The following is a 19,931-nucleotide window of genomic DNA, read 5'->3' as shown; positions in this document are numbered from 1 at the left end:
GCGAGCACACTAATAAAAAACCTCCCTTTTCCCCCTTCTGAGGTTACCACACATCTCTATTTTTAATCTTTTATTAACTCAAAGAAAACAAACAACATTCAGCTAACACTCAAATCGCACAATTGAACTAAAAGGTTCCCATTGAGTACAACGGACGTGAGGGGTGCTAATACCTTCCCCTTGCGTAATCAACTCCCGAACCCGAATATGGTTGCGACGACCATTATTCTATTTTCTAAAGGTTTTCTCGATATTTTCCTATCCCTTTATTGCGACAAATAAAGTTCGGTGGCGACTCTGTTCGAACAATATTTTTCCGCGCCCATTGCGAGGGATCGCATTTTTTTCGAGGTGCGACAAGAGTGTTTTTGAATTTTGATTAAGAAAAGCTTTTAGTTTTGGAGTGGATGTAAAGGAGAAAAAGATTAACAAAAAGGGAATCTCAATCCTACTTGTTGTCATGTAATGTGGACCTAAAGTTAGGATCCAGGAAGATTCTACCTAATTTTTTCATACATGGATATCAATCCTAAGGTCTACTTGGTTCAATCTTGACCAAGAAAAAATTAAAGAATCCTATGTGTCGCAACCTGAAAAATACAGTGCGCAAAAAAAACAACCGGCGAAAGAAAAAGACAGAAGAGTCGCCACCGTGCGTTATTCATCCCAAAGGAGGGAAAGGAAACGCTCGAAGTAAACCTGAAAAAGGAAAGGACAAGACGGGGTCTCGCAACCAAATCTTGGGTTCGGGAGTCGGTTATGCGAAGGGAAGGTATTAGCACCCCTACGCATCCGTAGTACTCTACGGGATCCACTTTTGTAGTTTTCGTCTAAAGGGTGTGAGTTTATCTTGTGCTGTTTACCAAAAAAAAAGGGTTAAATGAAAATGACTCGCGCGGATGTCGCATCCACTGCATACGTATCTCATCTGAATATGAGAATCAGAGTCTTCGTAGCTCGGCTGACCTATGGGTTGGGGGATGTGTGCTCGCTAAGACATCGTGTCTTATGCCTATGTATCTCATCTGGAATGAGAATCAGAGCAAGTCGTAGTTCGGCTAACTACGGGGTTGTGGATTGGGTTTTGGACGAACAACGTCACTACGCAATCTACCGGATGCTCGACCTTTGGAGACTTACTCGCCTGTAGTAGAAGGAGTAAACGTGTGTTATGGAGAAGAAAAATCAATGAAGGGTTTGTTTGCATTGTAGGAACGCGCATGCAAAAGGGTAATGAGGATAAGACCTCATAGCTCTTAACCCTGGACAAAGGAACCTGCATAAAGTAAACACAAAAGCATTGCCTCCTATCGAGGTCTTCCAGCTAGGAAAGCAGTAAAATGCGGGAAAAATGTAAAAGTACCACGCGGATAAAGATCCGAAGTAACAGCAATTAGAGGAATGGGAAACCCTGAGATCCTTCCAAGCTAACATCATCAAAGAAAGTGGGTCAGTACAGGTAATCGGAATGAACCTCCAGGGGTTATCCCACAAATAAAGTGGGAAACCACGCAAGTTATCCCTGCAAAAGTCATGTGCCTTCACAAAAACTCAACAAAAGGGTTAGTGAAACAAGATAGGGTAACCAAGAGTTGCCCCCAAATCAAAATGTAACCACATGAATAATTCCATCAAAATTCACAAAAAGCTCACAAAAAGCAACCAAGGGTAGGAGGCCTAAACCTCTTGTCAAACACATGCATCAAAAGGGTATCAAATTCACCCATAATACCTCATACATTTAGAGCATTCAAATTAAAGGCATAAAGATGATGGATATAGGGCAAACCTGATTGGAGAGCTTGATTTAAATTGAGTTGCACCCGTGAGGTTTACAAAACAATCTTTAGGGTTTATGTGAGGCAAAGGTGATTCTGTGCAGTTGAGTTCCCTTCAGGGTTTGGAGGCTGCTCTGAACTCTGTTAGTTCTTCTCTCACTATCTTTTTCCTCAGGGTTTTGTTCCAAGGAAACCTCAGAGTATTTTGCTTCCCCTTTTTCTCAAGTGAAGCCTTAGTATTTATAGACTGAATTTCATGGTTTTGTGGGCTCAAATGAGAGAGACCCAAGTCCAAAAAATTTTATTATATTTTATTTATTTTTTTATTATTATTTTTATTTTTTTATTATTTTTGTGAAAAATTATTATTTGTTTTTTTTTCGTTTTTTTTTTCGGATCTAATTCTGATTGACATGATGAAATGCAATATGAAATGCTAAATGAATGCATGAATGAGGAGGGCCAATTTTGGGGTGTTACACTATGGGGAGCATGCAATCTCACAAGGAAATGAGAAAAAAGGAGAGGAAATAAAGCAAGCAATCAAGCACTAAAACAAGGTCATGAAAGCAAGCATACATCACATGAGAAGTAACCACTTTCTCAATAATTAGGCACTTAAATAAGGTACTTAAATCATTATTGTTTTGCCATAATTATTGTTTTGTAATTTATTGGCTATGTCTTGTTTGGGGCTCTCTGTTAGTGGTGCTTTGTGAGATAGGCTCTCTACCCGAGTCTGAGAAAAACCGTAAGTTTAAGTTGGTGGTTGCGTAGTGGACGCCCACAAGGAGTCTTCCTTGTTGGGAAGATATGAAGACCCCGCCTAGAGGAGATTCTCTTGAGATATTATTGCCCGACGAGTCTTCGTCACGACGATAGTATTTTCAAGTTGGATCAATGACTCTAGGGACCTTTTAACCCACCCTATTCGGCGGTTATGTAGTATTAACCTACGAAGTTTCAGACTTGTTGGGTTAATACGAAAGCCCTAATCAGATGAGATCCCTTGGACGTATTACTATCTTACAGTAATATTTCCACCCTCGATCTATAACTCTGAGAACCTTGTTAGAACCTTGGACTCGAGAGTTGTGTAGTAGAATCGCCATGGAGCCTTCCTTGTTGGGATAATACGAAGCCCTCACCTAGACGAGATCTTCTTAAGGATATTATTGTCCGACGAGTCTTCGTCACGGCAGTGACGTCCTCAAGAAATATCCATGACTCTGGGAACCTACGAACCGTAGAGCCTACCTATGGGGTTCCATTAATCAGAGATACCTGTCATTTACCCATTATTCTGATCTATCTGAAAATACCTTGAACTTGTGGTCCTGAACATGTCACTACATTCATACACATATCATTGCATCTGCATTCATCATGCATCTTATATCATTTTTCACAAAAAATATATTTAAAAAAACTCATTTATCCTTCATCCATAACCTGCAGTTGATTTCCCAACACTCATATCGGATTTGAAGTAGCTCTCGAAAGATCATGGATCCATTGGAGCAAAGCCACATTGCACTGAGAGGAGATGTTGATTCGATGAAAAACCAGATAGACCAACTTTTGGCGGCTATGCTAGCTTTAGTAAAGAGAGAGGATAACATTCAGCAGACTGCAGCGGTTGAGAATGTTGTGCCAGCTCCAGTAAATAGTCCTACCCAACCTCAGTCAATGCGAACCCCAGTTGATAACTCTGTGGTACAAGAACGTTATATCATTCAAGATGGGGGTCCCTCACATCACGATGTTGTTGAGTATCACAACTTTGCATTCTCTGTGCCAGATTCTCATGGAACAAGCCTAGTGGTTAATACTGAACAACCACAGGATGGTGAGATTGCTAAAAGATGCCACATGCTAGAGAAAAGACTCAAGGCCATAGAAGGACAAGATACTGTTGGACTGAATGCCTTAGACATGTGTTTGGTATCTGACCTGGTTATACCCGCAAAATTCAAAGCACCAAAATTTGAGAAGTACAAAGGGGATGGCTGTCCAAAGCACCATTTGGTGATGTTTTATCGAAAAATGACCTCACATGCCCACGATGATAAGCTAATGATTCACTGTTTTTAGGATAGTTTGACCGGGGCATCATTGATTCGGTACATGAAGTTAGAAAGGAATCATGTTCAGTCATGGATGGATCTAGCTAGCGCCTTTTTGAAGCAGTACAAATATAATTTGGACATGGCTCCCGACCGCATGCAGTTAAGAGCCTTATCTAAGGAGAGCAACGAATTCTTCAGAGGGTATGCCCAAAGATGGAGAGAGTTAGCGGCTTGTGTTGAACCACCTCTCTTAGACAAAGAATTGATGGAATTATTCAGAGATACCTTGCATAGTCCTTACTTCGAAAGGATGATTAGCAGTGCAGTGTCAGACTTCGCTCACCTAGTTTCAATTGGAGAACGCGTCGAGTATGGCCTTAAAAGTGGAATAATCCAATACGCCTTAAATAGCCAGAGCATTGAGAGTGAATCTGTTTCCAATTCCCAAAAGGAAGAAGAGCCTGAAGTTAATGCAGTCTGGGAAATCCCACAAGCTCCATATCAGAGACCATTTTCTCCTCATGGTCACTATCCTACAAATCAAGGATCTCCCCAATATCAACAACGGATTCCACCTCAGCAGCCATACAAACGACAGGATGTTCCATGTCGACAACACCAACATGCTCAACAAAGGCCAAGAAAGCTAGAGAGACACATCGATCCGCTTCCAATGCCATACAATCAAGTACTTCCATATTTGATTCAGAGAGGACTGATAGTGCCAAAGGAGATAAATCCAGTAAGTCCTTCATATCCATCATGTTTTGATGCCAACTCCCAATGTGACTTCCATGCTGGGGCACAAAGGCATTCAACTGAAGACTGTAAGGTGCTCAAAAGCAAGGTACAGAATCTGCTTGATTCCAAAATGTTCTCATTTGCGCCTCGAGGCCTTCACATCAACAATATTTCTTCGCCTAGCTATGCGGGTCCATCAACCCAAACTGTGGAAGAGATTTATGAGAATAAATCTGAAGATGATTATCATGCTAGTCTCGATGAGCAGAACTACCACTACTCTGAAGGAACCTAGCCCAGCATTGAACCAGACACGAGAGAGCTTCCTCTACATTGGCAACCATTCGGATATTTTTAGCATTTCATTTGTATTTTTCTTTGCATGGTAAAGTACTTATCTACTTTCAAGTATTGTTGATTTCCTTTAATGGTAATATTAATGAAATGACCATGCATGTTTTGAACGAGTCCTTTCGTATTCACTCATATTTTCCACTTATATATAAAAAATAACATTACTCCCATTCACTTATCAAATTGTATTTTAGCAAACATTGAAGGGAGGAAGACGAAAACAAAATACCCATAATTACTGTTTGTATGCTTTCAGATAAATTCTTGTTGATGATGTACAAGCATTGTTTCGAATCCCCAAACACTGGAGAGATAAGGAGTTAATCCCTAGTCAACCACTTAGAGCCTAGAATTAAGAGTTTCTTTCGGATCTATGAACCCTTACATTTAACCTGGGGAAGGATAGTGTTCGGTTAATCTGACTACGCATTCAAATCACAAGGCGAAATGTCCCGTCTGCGGATCAACTACATGTCATTCTTCACACACATCCTGAAGTGTCAAAGGACCCTTGAAAAATACAAAAGTTATGTCGGTTGTTGTTCAATGACCAATGACTTGGCAGTCATAATTCATCAAAGAAAAAGCCTACTAAGTCGATACTGTAGCGGGAAATTCATGATCATTAAGCTATTGACAAGCTAAAGATTAATTAACAAGAGTCGCCACCGCGATTTTATTGTTTCCAAGGGAAAAGGGAAAAAAATGCAAACAAAACCCAAATAGTAAGAATTTTTCAGATAAAAACTAATAAAAGTCAGAGATCACAGGTAAGGGGGTTGGTTACACAGAGGGAAGGTGTTAGCACCCAAAGTGTCCTAGGTACTCCTAGGGAGCCCTTTTTGTGTGCATATGTATTTTGTACAAATTGATGTTTATAAACAAATAGAATGGGGGATGAGAAAAGAATTCATTAATTATATTTTTGTGTTTGACAAGACCTTCGGTCTTATGCCTACGTACCAACATATAAATGAGGGATCAAAACCTCGTAATTTATGCTATAAATTTCAAAATGAGTGTGTTGGTTTTAACAAAAATTAAGTTGGAAAGGCACGAAGACCTAAAATGGTTTGGATGAGTTAGTTCTTTTTTGGCTTTTGAAAGATTAAGTCAAGTATAGTTAAGTTCATTTACAAGTTTGATTTAAGAAAATAAGTTTGAAAAATGCAATGGCATAAAGCCAAAGTTTCTATCTTTTATGAAAGTGGTCTAAGTTTAGAACAAAAATAGTTCACACAAAGAAGGTTTTTAAAATGGAGGGAGAGATTTTGAAATTAAAGAAATGGGGAGAAGATGAAGAGACTACCCTAGATACAAGAAATTTAAAAGTTTAAAGTTGAAAAGATCTGACCAAATGGGAGCAATCCAATAGACAAGTATGGCAATAGAAACCCAGAATTCCCTTGGACTTTTTTAGAATCAAGCAACACACAAATGCACAATTATATCAATCTTGAAGAGCAAAGGCATCAAATAAAGATGGCCTCATCCAAGCTTATCCACTTCAATGATCTTCTTTAGAATAACCTATATAGCAGATGAATTCCATAAGTCACAGGTTCAACATAACAGCTTAACAAGGATCAATGTTGCAAATGAATTAGGAGAGATATAGAATGATGTATCAGATGAATTCCAACTTGCAAGTTCTTGGTTCTTCAACAAATTGGCATTGGCCAAGTCCATTAGCAAAGGAATGTTACCTATGTTCTAAGTCCAATTGGTGAGATCAAAACAATAGTCCACTCAAATGTCTTTTAGGGTTTTTATTATTATTATGTGCATTAATGGTCAAAGACCAATCAAACAAACAAAGCAACAAAGTGTATCACACCATATGGTCCAAGTGGACAAAGATGAAAATTGCATAAACATAAACAATTAGAATGATATGTACAATGACAAATGATAATAGAGCAATAAAAATAAATTGCATTCAAAGTAAAAGCTTGAAAGTAAAAGTTAATGGTTAGTAAGTTAATAGTTAGTTTTACTTTGCTTTTGATTTCAAGACATTCTTTGGAGAACACTCAACCCACTTGCCACAAGCATGGATCCTTGAACCAAAACATCTTCCAAAGGAAGGAAAGAATGTCAATTTTCCACACAATACCATGGAAGAGGGGAGACTTACAATCTCAATAACTAGAATGCTTATGCCTTTTATGTCACAAATTTAGCGCTATGTTAAGCAATCGTAATTGGACTTATGTAGAAGTCACAACTATTTGAGGTCGGGCAATAAACGTTTGGTGTTAATGCATGTTGGAGACATAGTATTAAGAATTATGCTCATTAAACATACCACACACAAAAATATGCAAAGGTGTGGCCTAATCTCATCCATACTCATGTTAATCTTTCAATCAACTAGCATTTGGACCTTGAGATGTCATTGGCCAATTGAAAATGAATGGATGAAGAAGGGGAATTAGATGAAGAGGGAAAGGGATGAATGAGATCACAAATTGGTCAAAGGAGGGCTTTTACCAAATTAATATTATTCATTCATTTTGGGAGATGGAATGTACATTCCATCAATCCCCTAAATCCAATAATATTAACTTGACAAAGTCAAATCAACCTTGACCAAGGCCCAACAACAAATGAGAAACTCAAATGAGTCAATCCAAATGGTCAACACAATTAAAATGACATTTATTCAATTAAAAGTATTAAAACAATGCATTAAATTCAAATATGTTTTGTCCAGATCCTAAATCATATCAAAACACCAAATAAATGGCCATGTGATTTATCATAGGTCAAATAAGGTCAAAGGACCTTGGATAAAAATATTCATAATTTTTGGACACTTAAAAATATTTTTAAACAATTAAAAACAAATGAAAAATCAATTAATTCATGAAAAATATTAATAATGATCCAAAAAATAATTTTAATTCAGAATATGAAAGAGAAAAATATTTGAATTTTTTTGGTGAAAGTCCCATATTTTTTGGATCAATATTGAATTTAATATGAATTATTGAATAAAAGGGAATTAATTGGAAAATTAGAAAATGCAAAAATACGTGGACCATCAGATCTCCCTCATTAATTGAGGTGGCAAATCTGATGATCCACATCGCGCGTTCCACCAAGGCATTGGTCAACTGTGCTGCAAACTTGTTAATCACAATGCACGGCCAAGATTAGAACATAGGAATTGGATCACACGGTCTAGACCTCAAACACATCATCACCGGAGCCAGAGCTCCGGTTGTCTTCTCCGCCGAGCCTCACCGGACTGGTCATCATCAACCATCACCAAAATTTCAACCAGGGACATGATTTTAAAGAGAAAACATCACTGAGCAAGAATATCACCTCCATTTCTTCCCATTCCAACTATATTGAGAGATATGTGGAATTGAAAAATGAGGTTCATGATCTGAGTTGCTTTGATTCAGCATCAAAACAACTCAAACACCTTGCCTATATTGGTAGGACTTCAGCCAACACAATAATCAGGAGAATTGAGCAAGAAACAAGGAGAATCGAAGAGATCAAATTTTCTGCAAAATACCTTCAATGGAGGTCTGAGCTTGTAGATCTTGATCTGAATCGTGCTTTGCTTCACTCTAATTGCTTGCAGAAGAGGAATGGAATGACTTAAAATCAATGGACTCCTGGAGAATTAAATTTCAAAATAATGGAGATTCAAGCTCAAATTCAACAGAATTTTTCAGGTTTATCCTCTCAATATGAAGGGTTTTCTATGGGAAATCAAAGCTTGCGCAGTGTGTGTGTTGATTATGAGCAATTGAGCTTCAATTTATAGAGAATCCAAGTGTTAATTGCACACTCCATTCAAGTTTCCAAAATTGGCAAAGTGATGTAAGCAGCTGCATGGGCGTGCATAGACCCATCAAATGATTTTTCAAAGGTCCATAATGAAGTTCAGATATGTTGAAGCAAGCTTGGAATGCAAGGCAATTAAACATTGATACCTGAAGTTGGATCCATGACACATGATACCAGCATGTTTAAGCCATGCGCAACCTATGCATTTCTCATCCAAAATGCATGCATTTTAGCTCTTTGGAAAGGTGAGACCAAGAGGAACAAGTTTGATGTTGAACACTTTTTCATTTAGAGCTTGGAACTTGGAGATATTTGAGGTGGAAGTTTGGAAAATTTTAACATATTGAAAATTTTCTAAGTGTCAAGCCATATGTCTTAATATTCCACCTTGCTTAACTTTTTATGGGAGCTTCAAATGAGAAACGTGTCTTTATCAAAGTTGTAGATCTCTCAAATACCTTCAAAATGGTCCCCAATTTCATGTCATTTGGATTTGAAATGATAGAGTTAGGCATTTTTGAATTTTGGCAAAATCACTTGATCAATGGTAAAGGTCAAAAGTGACCTATAATGTAGCCTCATATCACATGTGCAAAGAAGTTGAATTAGCTCCCACTCAAAACATAAAAGTTAAATTAGACACATTGAATTTGATTGTGCAACTTGTAAATATCTCATATCATAAGAATTGATCAAGTTATGGCCTTGGGAAGTTGACTTTCAAATTAGGGTTTATACAAAATGACCTATAATGTTTCAACATAGAAAATGCTTTTACAAGCAAAACTAGCTTTAGGTATCAACATGAAAGTTGTTTATAATGTAATTTAGAGTAATTTGTCTCTTGGAATCATTTTCATATGGTGAAAGTTGTAGGAGATAGGGTCTAGGGAGACCCAGTTTTGATCAGATGAATTCATCTGGCCAACCACCATCAACCAACTTGCTAATTTCCAATTCTCTTGACTTTATTGGCTCATGGTAGATCATATATGCATAAGATGATGAACTTTGAAGTGTCCCTTGAGAAATTTGATCAATTGATGAGATATCTTGTTGGAGAAGTTACTCGAGATACCCAGTCAAACTAGGGTTTCCAAGGCAAACCACCCTTAAACTCTTGAAGCAAATTTGATCAATATAACATGTAGTAGAAATTGGGACTCATACATGATGCTTATAACCATTCTTGAATCAATTCTTGATGGTTCTCTTTGTTCATGAGGGTCTCAAACCCTAGATGTGATCAATGAATCAAGGAAATCATGTCCCTTACCTACAAAAGAGTTAGATAGATACAAAGACATATTTTTGGTATTTTGGTTAGTAAAAATGATAAAATATAAGTATGATATAATCACAAAATGCTTGGTGATCTCTCCCAAAACAAACCCAATGAAGAAGTGGTAAGGAGGATACCAAGGTATGATACCAATGCTAATGCTTGTGATGAAATGCATGAGGGATCTTAAGGTCAAAATTGGGGTCTTACAGTTGCCCCTATTTAAGGAAATTCTAACTGAGGAGGTGAAGGTTAAAATCTTCGGCTCGACTCAGTAGAATGGGCTTAAATAACAACATAGAGAAACAAATTTTGGTCCCTAAGAGACCTCATGATGCATATGATATGAATGCAAAAGTTAATGCTTTGTGGGGAAATATTGCCACAAAGGAAAAAGAAATCATAGGGACCGAAAATCCGCAGGAGCACAATGCATTTCATAAGGAAAACTCACTGGGGAGACAGAGACTCTGGGGGATAAAAGGAGTTATGCGTACTCCGGGATACGACTTAAAACTACTGGGGGACTTGAGGGGATCCATAAAAAATGGAAAGACTCAGCCAGGGAAACAAACATCTACAGGGGACACGAATAAGCCAAGATAAAACTGAAATATTCGACTCGTGCAGGGAAAAGTGATTTCACTAAGGAAATGCACACTCGACTCGACTGAGGAAGCGATAAACTTCAATACAGGAGGAGCAGAAATCTATTATCTACTACCTGTTACTGGGTAAGGAGATAATACAGATCTAACAGAGAGAACACCTGTCATCAGTTAGGATGAACATATCAAGGATGACTCGCTAAGGAAAAGCCAGGAGGAACATTCGTTACCGATTACTAGGTAAGAATAGCCTTGCTGGGGAAAACTGCAGGAAATAGGATTTACAACTACCAGTTACTGGGCAGAAGACCAAAGGGTGAGAGTATCCGTCATCGGTTAAGATGAACATATCAAGGATAAACTCAACAGGGAATAAAATCTGTCACCGATTAAGATGAACATATCAAGGATAGACTTGCCTGGGGATGTCAAGGAGGATACCTGTCATCGGTTAGGATGAACATATCAAGTATATACCAACTGAACAAAAAAAAAGGGGAATTACATCTATCGAAAACTGGATAGAAAACCGTCGGAGAGAGAATCCATCACCGGTTAGGATGAACATATCAAGGATAAACTCTGCGAGGGGATAAAGTAGGATTTACGACTACCGGTTACTGGGTAGAAGACCAACCAAAGAGAAAATCCGTCACCGATTAAAGTGAACATATCAAGGATAGACTCTGAAAAGGGAGAAAATAGGGATTACATCTATCAGTTACTGGATAGAATACCATAGAAGAAGAGAAAATCTGTCACCAATTAAAGAACATATCAAGGATATACTCCGTTAAAGGGGAACAATAGGATTTACAACTATCAGTTATTGGGTAGAAGACCAAAAAAGGAGAAGAAAACCCGTCATCGATTAAGACGAACATATCAAGGATTAACTCTCTGGGGAAACAAAATAGGGATTACAACTACCTTTTTACTGGGTAGTGTAGCGGGGTATTCGTTACCATTAGAGATATTGACTAAATCCAAGGTAAATCATACAAGTCGAGTCGCCACCGCACTTCTATTTATCCAAAGGAATGGTTAGAAAGCGAACAAAAACCTAAAAGTTTTAACAAAAACTAGTAAAAGAGAAACAGAGATCTGGGTAAGGGGGTTGGTTATGTAATGGGAAGGTGTTAGACACCCAAAACATCCTAGGTACTCCTAAGGAGCCCTTCTCATACTTGTTGCAAGGTTGTTGTTTTGTGAAAGTTTATTTGTGCAAACATGATTGAAGAGATGAGAAGAGAATATACAAGTTATTTACATTTTAGTGTTTGGATGGATAAACCCATTGCCTACGTACCATCTTAAAAAAGATTAGGATCAAAACCTCGTAGTTCGGGGTAAAAATTTCAAAATGAGTTGTGAATTGATTGATCCAAAAGCCTTGAGGTCTTTTGTTATCAAAGGGAGAAAACTCAACCTAAAACCACAAATCCACCATGTGAGGATAGCTTCAACATGCTAGTGAGGGGTTAACCCTATAATAAGCATGGAAGACTCATTGTCCATCACTAAGGATATAGGTGAGTATTACATCTACCACAAGGATAACTCAAACCTAATAGCTAAAGGTTATGGAAAATTTGATTAAGAAAGTGGCCATTGGAACCACAAAAAGACATTTGAATGGGTTATATTTACCAATTAGAAGTATATACAAAAATGGTCAAAGTTGACTTAAAGATTCAATTCAAAATAAGTGTTATGAAAAAGGTTTGAAAATCAAAAGCCTAAGGCTTAGGTTTCTAATGTTTGAAAACAATAGTTAAATGTTTGCACAAAAAGTTTTGGCTTGGGTTAGAGTGGAGAGAAGAAGAAGAAGGGCTAAAGTCTTAAGCAAAGTAAAAAGATGAGGGATGAAGAATCAAAACCACAATGGAGTCCCTCTCTTGAGATCATAGTGATGATCCAAGTAGCTCCCATTCTTTGGAATAAGCAATCAAACAAAGCATAAGCAATCATCAAACAAGCCTCTTAAGAGATCCTCAATGTATCTTGTGCCTTTCACTTTGGATGAACATGGCAATGGTCCTCCAATTAAGCTCAAATGGGAACCCCTAGCACAAAAACACACACATCAAAAGTTCCATGAAGTAAATCAAGAATGGACAAGAGTGAGTTTAGAGATTTGGTCCATATTCATCATTAAGGTCCCTTTACTCCAATTTTGCATAGGGAATATCCTAGAATCTAAGTTCATTTCTCCATTCTTTGCATAGGGTATGTCCTAGAATCTAAGTTAACTTCTTTGTATTTGGTTCTCAACCATCAAACAAAACACAAGCATAATAATATATACACAATTATATGCTCAAGTGAGCAAAAGGCAAATGACATTAACATAAACATGTGCTCAAGTGAGCAAAGAGAAAAGCAAATGGATAATATGTGCAAGAATAGTAAATTGCATAAAAGTAAAGAGCGAAAAGTAAATGTTAATTGTTAAGGGTTAGTGTTAGTAGTTAGTGTGCCATAAGGCAAATTTAGCGCTATGTTAAGCAATCGTAATTGGACTTATGTAGAAGTCACAACTATCTGAGGCCGGTCAATATAATGTAGGCAACAATGCAAGTTAGAAGTCTTGATTAGTGAACCAAGTTCCAACAACTTGCCATGCCAAAAAGGAAAAGAGAATTGATCTTATATTGGTTTAAGCCTTTTGCATGATTTAGAAAACAACCTATCCTTAATGCAAAGCCATTCACTTGATCAATTGATCAAGATGAATTAGATTTGAATCAAGGAAGATTAAGTCTCCCTAATCAATGCTAACTTATCAACCTTCAACTCATGGATCAAAAAGAAAGAAGAAGAAGAAGGAAGAAGGAGATGAAGAATGGATAAGGAAATGGAAAGATCAAAATGCATAAGATGGAATAAGATGTACCAATCCATATGTATTGACCAATTGACATTGAAAGTCAAAGTCAAACAATAAGAGATCAGAAATGAGATGGAGATTGGAGATCAAACAATAAGCATAATATTTTTGGCATTTTTAATATTAAAATAAACTTGAATTAAAAATAAAAGAAAGGTCAAACTTCAAAATTACTTCAAATCAACCTTGAAAGGTCCAAGTAATTTATCCCAAGTTTGACAAAAAATTTCAGCATTTTTAAAAGTCAGAAACTATTTTTAATCAATTAAAAATGAATAAAAATAACCTAATTGAACTAAAATCTCAAATAAATCTCAAATCAATTACAAAATTGATGAGAATATTTTTCATAGATCCATCATCATTCAAATAGGTTAGGAAAATATTTTTGTATTTTTTGAATATCAAAAACTATTTAAAATGAATTAAAAATAACCATAAAAGAGAAAATTCACAAAAAATATCAAATGATGAAATAAAAAATATTAAAAATCAGTTTAAGAAACTAGAAATTATTTGGAGACTAATGCAATTGGTCCCATATTTTTTGGATTAAAAATGAAGAAGATATGAATTTTTGAAATAAAAGGAAATAAAGAAAATAAAATCAGAAATATGGAAATTGCTAAAAATCCTGGCGCGTTGGATCTCCTTTCATTAAATGACGTGGAAGATCTGAAGGCAATGGCATGCGCGTGCATCATAGGACCAAGTCAACCGAGCCACACATGGAATTAAATAAAGTCATAAAATGGAAGGCCCTGATTCATTCTGGAAATCATCATCAACGACCTAGATTGAAACTGGAGAGGTGGACGGTGGTGTACACCACCTTCTTCTCCGGCAAGCTCCGGCGAGGTCCAGAATTTGCAGGTTTTCAACCCTCAATTAAAATGCATGATCCATACATCTTTGGAAAGCTGGGATGATGTACATCATCCCTGTGCCACTCAATTCCACTCTAGATCTCTATATTGAGAGAAATCAGAGATGGAAGTTCTGTGGTGTTCATCATGAACTTAATAGATTTCAAAAATTAAATGCACAGTCATGATGCCTCTGTTGAGAGGACTTCAACCAACACAAGATCCAAGCAAATAGGTCAATATATGATGAGTTTCGAAGAAAAAACCAGTTGAAGAACAACCTTGATTTCTGGAAACTTGAGCTCGATTCCTTGCTTTCTTTGCCAAAACAGAAGATCAATGAGCTGAATGATGAAGGTTTAGAAGCTTTAGATCCAAGGATTCAACCAGATGTAGTTGAATTTTGGATCTGAAAAATTTGCAAGAAAGTGAGATAGCTTCTTTGGTAATGGTTATGGATTCAATTGTGCAGCATCTTAGGCGCCATTAGGTTGAAGAATAGTGGAGCTGAGCACACTTATTTATAGCAAATGGCAAGGCTAGCAAGGTGAATTCTCATGTGCATGAATGAAGAGGGCCTTCATGCATGGGCCTGTACAGGCGCATGGAGGGCCCAAATCTTATTGGAATGGCAAGCTGAAGTCAATTTGATCTGAAATGGACGTGCATATGTGAGGTAATTGGAGTGTGCAGTGAGTTTGAATCAAGTTTCCATAAATGCACCAAAATATTCCCTTCTTCGAAAATGCCATTTCAAAAAATAAAACATGGCCTTGTGGGTAATCGTTGGAAAGGTCTTGACATGAGGATCAATTGCTATGTTGAACAAAACTCCATTTGAAGTGTGGAAATTAGTGAATTTTGAGTTTAAAATGTAAAGTGCAAAACATGTAAAGGCAAGGTTTCCAAATTTGGCCAATGTTCAAGCCCCTCTGTTTTGATGATTCAAGCCTCAAATGGGAAAACCTCCAAAATCAAAGTTGTATATATTCTCACGAAAATCAAAATGGACTTAAAGTTTGCATCATTTGGAGTTTTGATGAAAGAGTTATGGGCACTTGAAGTTGGACTTTTTTGCCTTTCAATGCATTTGACCCAAAAGGACCTATAATGTCTTGCATTATCACATGTATTTCCTTTGATATTTTGAAATTGTGTTCAACATAACATTTGAAGTAGACATCTTAATATTTCCAATGCATTTGATCCCACCTCAAAATCATAAAAAATTAATGAGTTATGTGAAGGTGAGAAAAACAAGAAAGGGGGGGGGGGGGTTGAATTGTTTGGAAAAATAAGCGCTTTTCAAAATGAAAATCACACAAGGATTTTATACTGGTTCGCTTATAACACAAAGCTACTCCAGTCCACCCGGCCGAGGTGATTTCACCTTCAACAAGGACTTAATCCACTAATCTTGAAAGATTACAAACAACGTCTAAGAGAAAAATCTCTTAGTCCTCTCAAGTATACAGACTACACAGAGTCACTTGAGGAAATCAACAATCAATAGATGAAAGATTTATGTAATCTAGAGTGCTTCTAAGATAAGCTAATATTACAATAGTAAGAACAAAGTGATTCACGTTATAAGCAAAAGCTTCGTGAAGATTTAGAGAGCAAGAATGTTTTCTTGTGCGTTGATGTTTCAGTATAATTTCTGCTTGTATGTGTTGTATGTTGAATGTTGATTTGCAGTTCTTTATATAGATCAGTGAGGTGGTAGTTGAAACTGATGAGTAATAAGATGAATTTACGCCATAACATAAATAGCTTCTGCAGGATAACTTTCTCTCCTTGAAGTGACTACTTACCACATATAGTATCTTCTTTATTGAAACTGGAGATTAACATCTCTTTCTGTTTTAGGAAATCCATTTGCAAATCTCTACTTGACTTTAACGTTACTCTTTCATAATTAGCAATTTTATGATCAGAGTCTTTGTGTATTTGAGAATCTTGGAGTCTTACTTCTGATGTTGATCTCTTTTGGATTCTGATAGATTCTTCAGATAGCGCTGATAAGTTCTGGAATTTAGAGATAGCGTTGTTCAGAGTCAGAACATCTAGAGCTTACTTCTTGTTCAGATGCTTCTGATACTTGCTGTTTTGTTCAGAGTTAGACTTTCTTGAACGTGTTTCCACTTCAGATGCTTCTGATCATTTGCTGTTTTGTATCTGATCTGGTTCTGTATCTGATGACGTCATCAGATTTCTTCCTTCTTTCCTTAGAACCCTGCACACTTAGAAACTTTTCGTTAGAGTGCCATTTTTGGTTTCATCCTTTGTTATCATCAAAATCAAGGAATCTGTTGTAGAACAATTTTTGTTCTTACAATCTCCCCCTTTTTGATGATGACAAAACAAACTTTAATTAGCAGATGAAACATGAATAATATCAGATCAGATAGATAAGAGCTCCCCCTGAGATAGTGCTAGGGAGTTCAGAAGTTCTTACCAGAGCTTCCAAGCAATGAGGTTTCTGAAACTTTATGCATTTTCTTAAGTCCAAGTTAGATAATTTTATTTTTAAGAAAAATATGTTGTAGAGTGTTTAAGGTATTTAGACAATATTTTCATCAGAGCTATTAATGACTTCTCCCCCTTTTTGTCAGAATCAAAAAGACATAGCAAAAATAAATAAATAAAGAGAAAAACAATGTATTCAGATAAAAGCACAAAGGCAACAAGAACATGAAAACATCAGAAAGCAAAAGACAAAACAACAGGCAAACAAAAATCCTAAGTGTCTAGGGGTTCGGAGGCAGAGGCATTCTCTGAAGCAACATAGCAAGCATGTTCTGGATGTTGTCGTTGACAGTATCTTGCTTGTCCATTCTGGCCTGGAGTTCATTCTGATCTTGCTTAAGTTCTTTCAGCGTCTGGAGAACCATAGGGATGACAGAAGAGGACTCCCCCAGAGTCAGAGCCTGTTGTGCTTCAGCTTCTGCAGCAGCAGCAGCATCTGCCAGAGCCTTAGCTTCAGCTTCCTTTTCCCTTAGGATTTTAGCTTGACGAGCTTTTTCTTCTTCCAGCCTTCTGGCTTCTTCAGCTTCTCGCGCAAGTCTCTCTTCCTCTAGCCTCCTGGCTTCTTCAGCAGCTTCTCTGGCAAGTCTTTCCTGGAGTCTTGCCTCAGCATCTCTGATGTAGCCATTTCTGACTTGTTCAGAGATGTTCTTCAGTCTAAAAGCCTCAGAGGTCATCCAGCCAATGACTCTGTTCCAGTGTGTCCTTACAGAATCAGGATCATCACTGATTTCAGAGTTGGTGGTCAGAGACTTGACCTTTTGTACTGAAGCCCCTGCTACCAGCATGATGGCTTCCTCAAGGGTAGGTACAGAAAGGTTTGGTTCAGAGGTTTGAGGTGAAGATGTTGGAGGGCTGAGATTTAATGTGAGAGGTTCAGATTCTGCTTCAGGTTCAGATCTTTGGGGTGAAGCGTAAAGAGGGTTTAAGTCTAAAGGTTCAGTTTCAGTTTCTGATTCAGGTGCAGCAGAGGTGTTTGGTGGGTTGATATCAGAGGTGGGAAGGTCAGAGGGTTTGTCTTCAGAAGGTTGGTTTTCAGAAGGGATGGTGGTTGTTTGTTGTGGTGGTGAAGTTATTTCAGGTTCTGTTGGTTGTTGTGAAGCGAGGTTTTGAGCATAAATTTGGGCTAGGGTTGGAGAGTTAGGGTCTGAGAGTTCTGGGTCAGAAGAAATGTTGAGGTATGGTGGTGATTCTGGGGCTGTGGAAGATGAAGAGGAAGTGTTTTGGTTTATTTGTTCAGGTTCAGAAGGAGGTATGAATGTACGGGCGATATTTAAAATTGGTGAAGGTGAGGTTCTGGTGGTTGAAGGTGGGATTTCAGAGGTTGTAAAAATAGGTGGTGTTGGGAGAGGATTAGAGGAAGGGGTAGAGGAAACCATCAGAGGTTCAGAGGAAATAGGAGGAACAGACGTACCAATAGAAATTTTCAGAGGAGCTGGAGATCTGCTTCCAGAAGATTCTCCAAGTCTGGCCTTCTTTGCCTGTGATGCTATCTTCTTCTCAGAGAGACCTCTCTTGTACCTGACGAAGTCTTCTTCTGAATCTAGACAATCGTCGAGGCTGAAGTCAGATATGTCAATACCTTCATCCAGCAGACGCTGAAGATAGATAGCAACCGCATCTCTGGGTTCATCCTTGAAGAACCTTGCAAGACCATGAGGCAGCTTCCTCTGATCTTTCAACGAATCCCAGGATGTGTCCAGAGTGGGTCTGACTTCAATCTTCTTGATTATTCCCATACTCTTGATATTTCTGGCGTTCAGAGGCTTCCCAGTATCTATTGCCAGATCATCCATCAGTTTGGTCTTTTCCATATGATCTACCAGTCCATTCTCGATGAAAACATCAGATAGCAATCTTCCCAGAGGGATGTAGGATCTGGGCTTCATGTTATTTCTGGTTTCCTTGACAGAATCTCTGAGGTATCTGAAGAGAAGTGCAGGAAGGCAGATCTTCACACCCTTTTGAATGCAATACAGAATGCATTTCTGATCTGCATTGATGTAATCAGAAGAGTTTGATGTTGGGCGGTGGTGAATAGTTCCCAGAATGATCTTCAGCCACACTCTGAGGTTCTGATGCAGCTCTTTGTTCTTTGAAGGATTTCCTTCAGTGTTGGATTTGAAGATGGTTGGATTGATTACATCAGTAATGCGCTTTGACCTAGGAGGGATGTTGTAAATCCTTTTTCCTCCATCTCTCTCCATGTTCAGTAAAGAAGCAATTGACTCTTCAGTAATTACTATCTTTACTCCCAAAACAAAGGAGACGATGAAATGGTCATCAGCATCTGCAAATCTCTAGAACTCCTTGATGAGAAGTGGGTAAACAGGACCATAAAGCCTTTGGAAGTAGTTTTCCCACCCTTGTTGACGAAGTTCTTCAGTAAGATCAACGCCATTTCTCCTCAAGTTGTCGAAATCTACTAGCGTTTCACACAACACTTCCAGTCCTTCAAAAGGGGTTGATAGGTTAATATGGGGTTCACGGTCAAGAACATGGGGTTCCTTCTAAACAGGGGTGATGGAGACGCCTGTAACCGTTGGAGTTGGAATGCTTGAAGTTTGAGCAGTAGAGCTTGATTCCATTTGTTGTGAAAAGTTGAAAACTTGTTGTTGTTGAGCGTCCATGGTGAAGAAGAAGATGAAGATTGATGAAGATGAAGAGCTTTCAGAGAATGCTTCAGAGAGGTTTAGGGTTTTAGAGTGAGTGAGAGTGATAAATGTGTGAAATGTGAGAAAAGTGTTTAAATACTCTAAGTAAAACACATGCAAAACGACACATCAAAATGCGTTAGCACAAAGCTCAAGTTTGCACGCTTGGGGGAGAAATGATTAAGGCTAATAAATGAATGTCTAATCCCAACAGTACACACTGCTCGAGGAGATTTCAAACGTCTGTCCTTTGAATTTCTTTTGACAGCTGTCTAGAAGTTCTAAGGTTAGACGCTCAGTGCTCCACGTGTTGATGTATCTGATCTTCAGGAATACCAAAAGATTGGTTCCTG

Source organism: Lathyrus oleraceus, chromosome 7, assembly GCF_024323335.1.
Source record: "Lathyrus oleraceus cultivar Zhongwan6 chromosome 7, CAAS_Psat_ZW6_1.0, whole genome shotgun sequence".
NCBI classification, from domain to species: Eukaryota; Viridiplantae; Streptophyta; class Magnoliopsida; order Fabales; family Fabaceae; genus Lathyrus; species Lathyrus oleraceus.
This window is presented reverse-complemented; position numbering follows the sequence as displayed.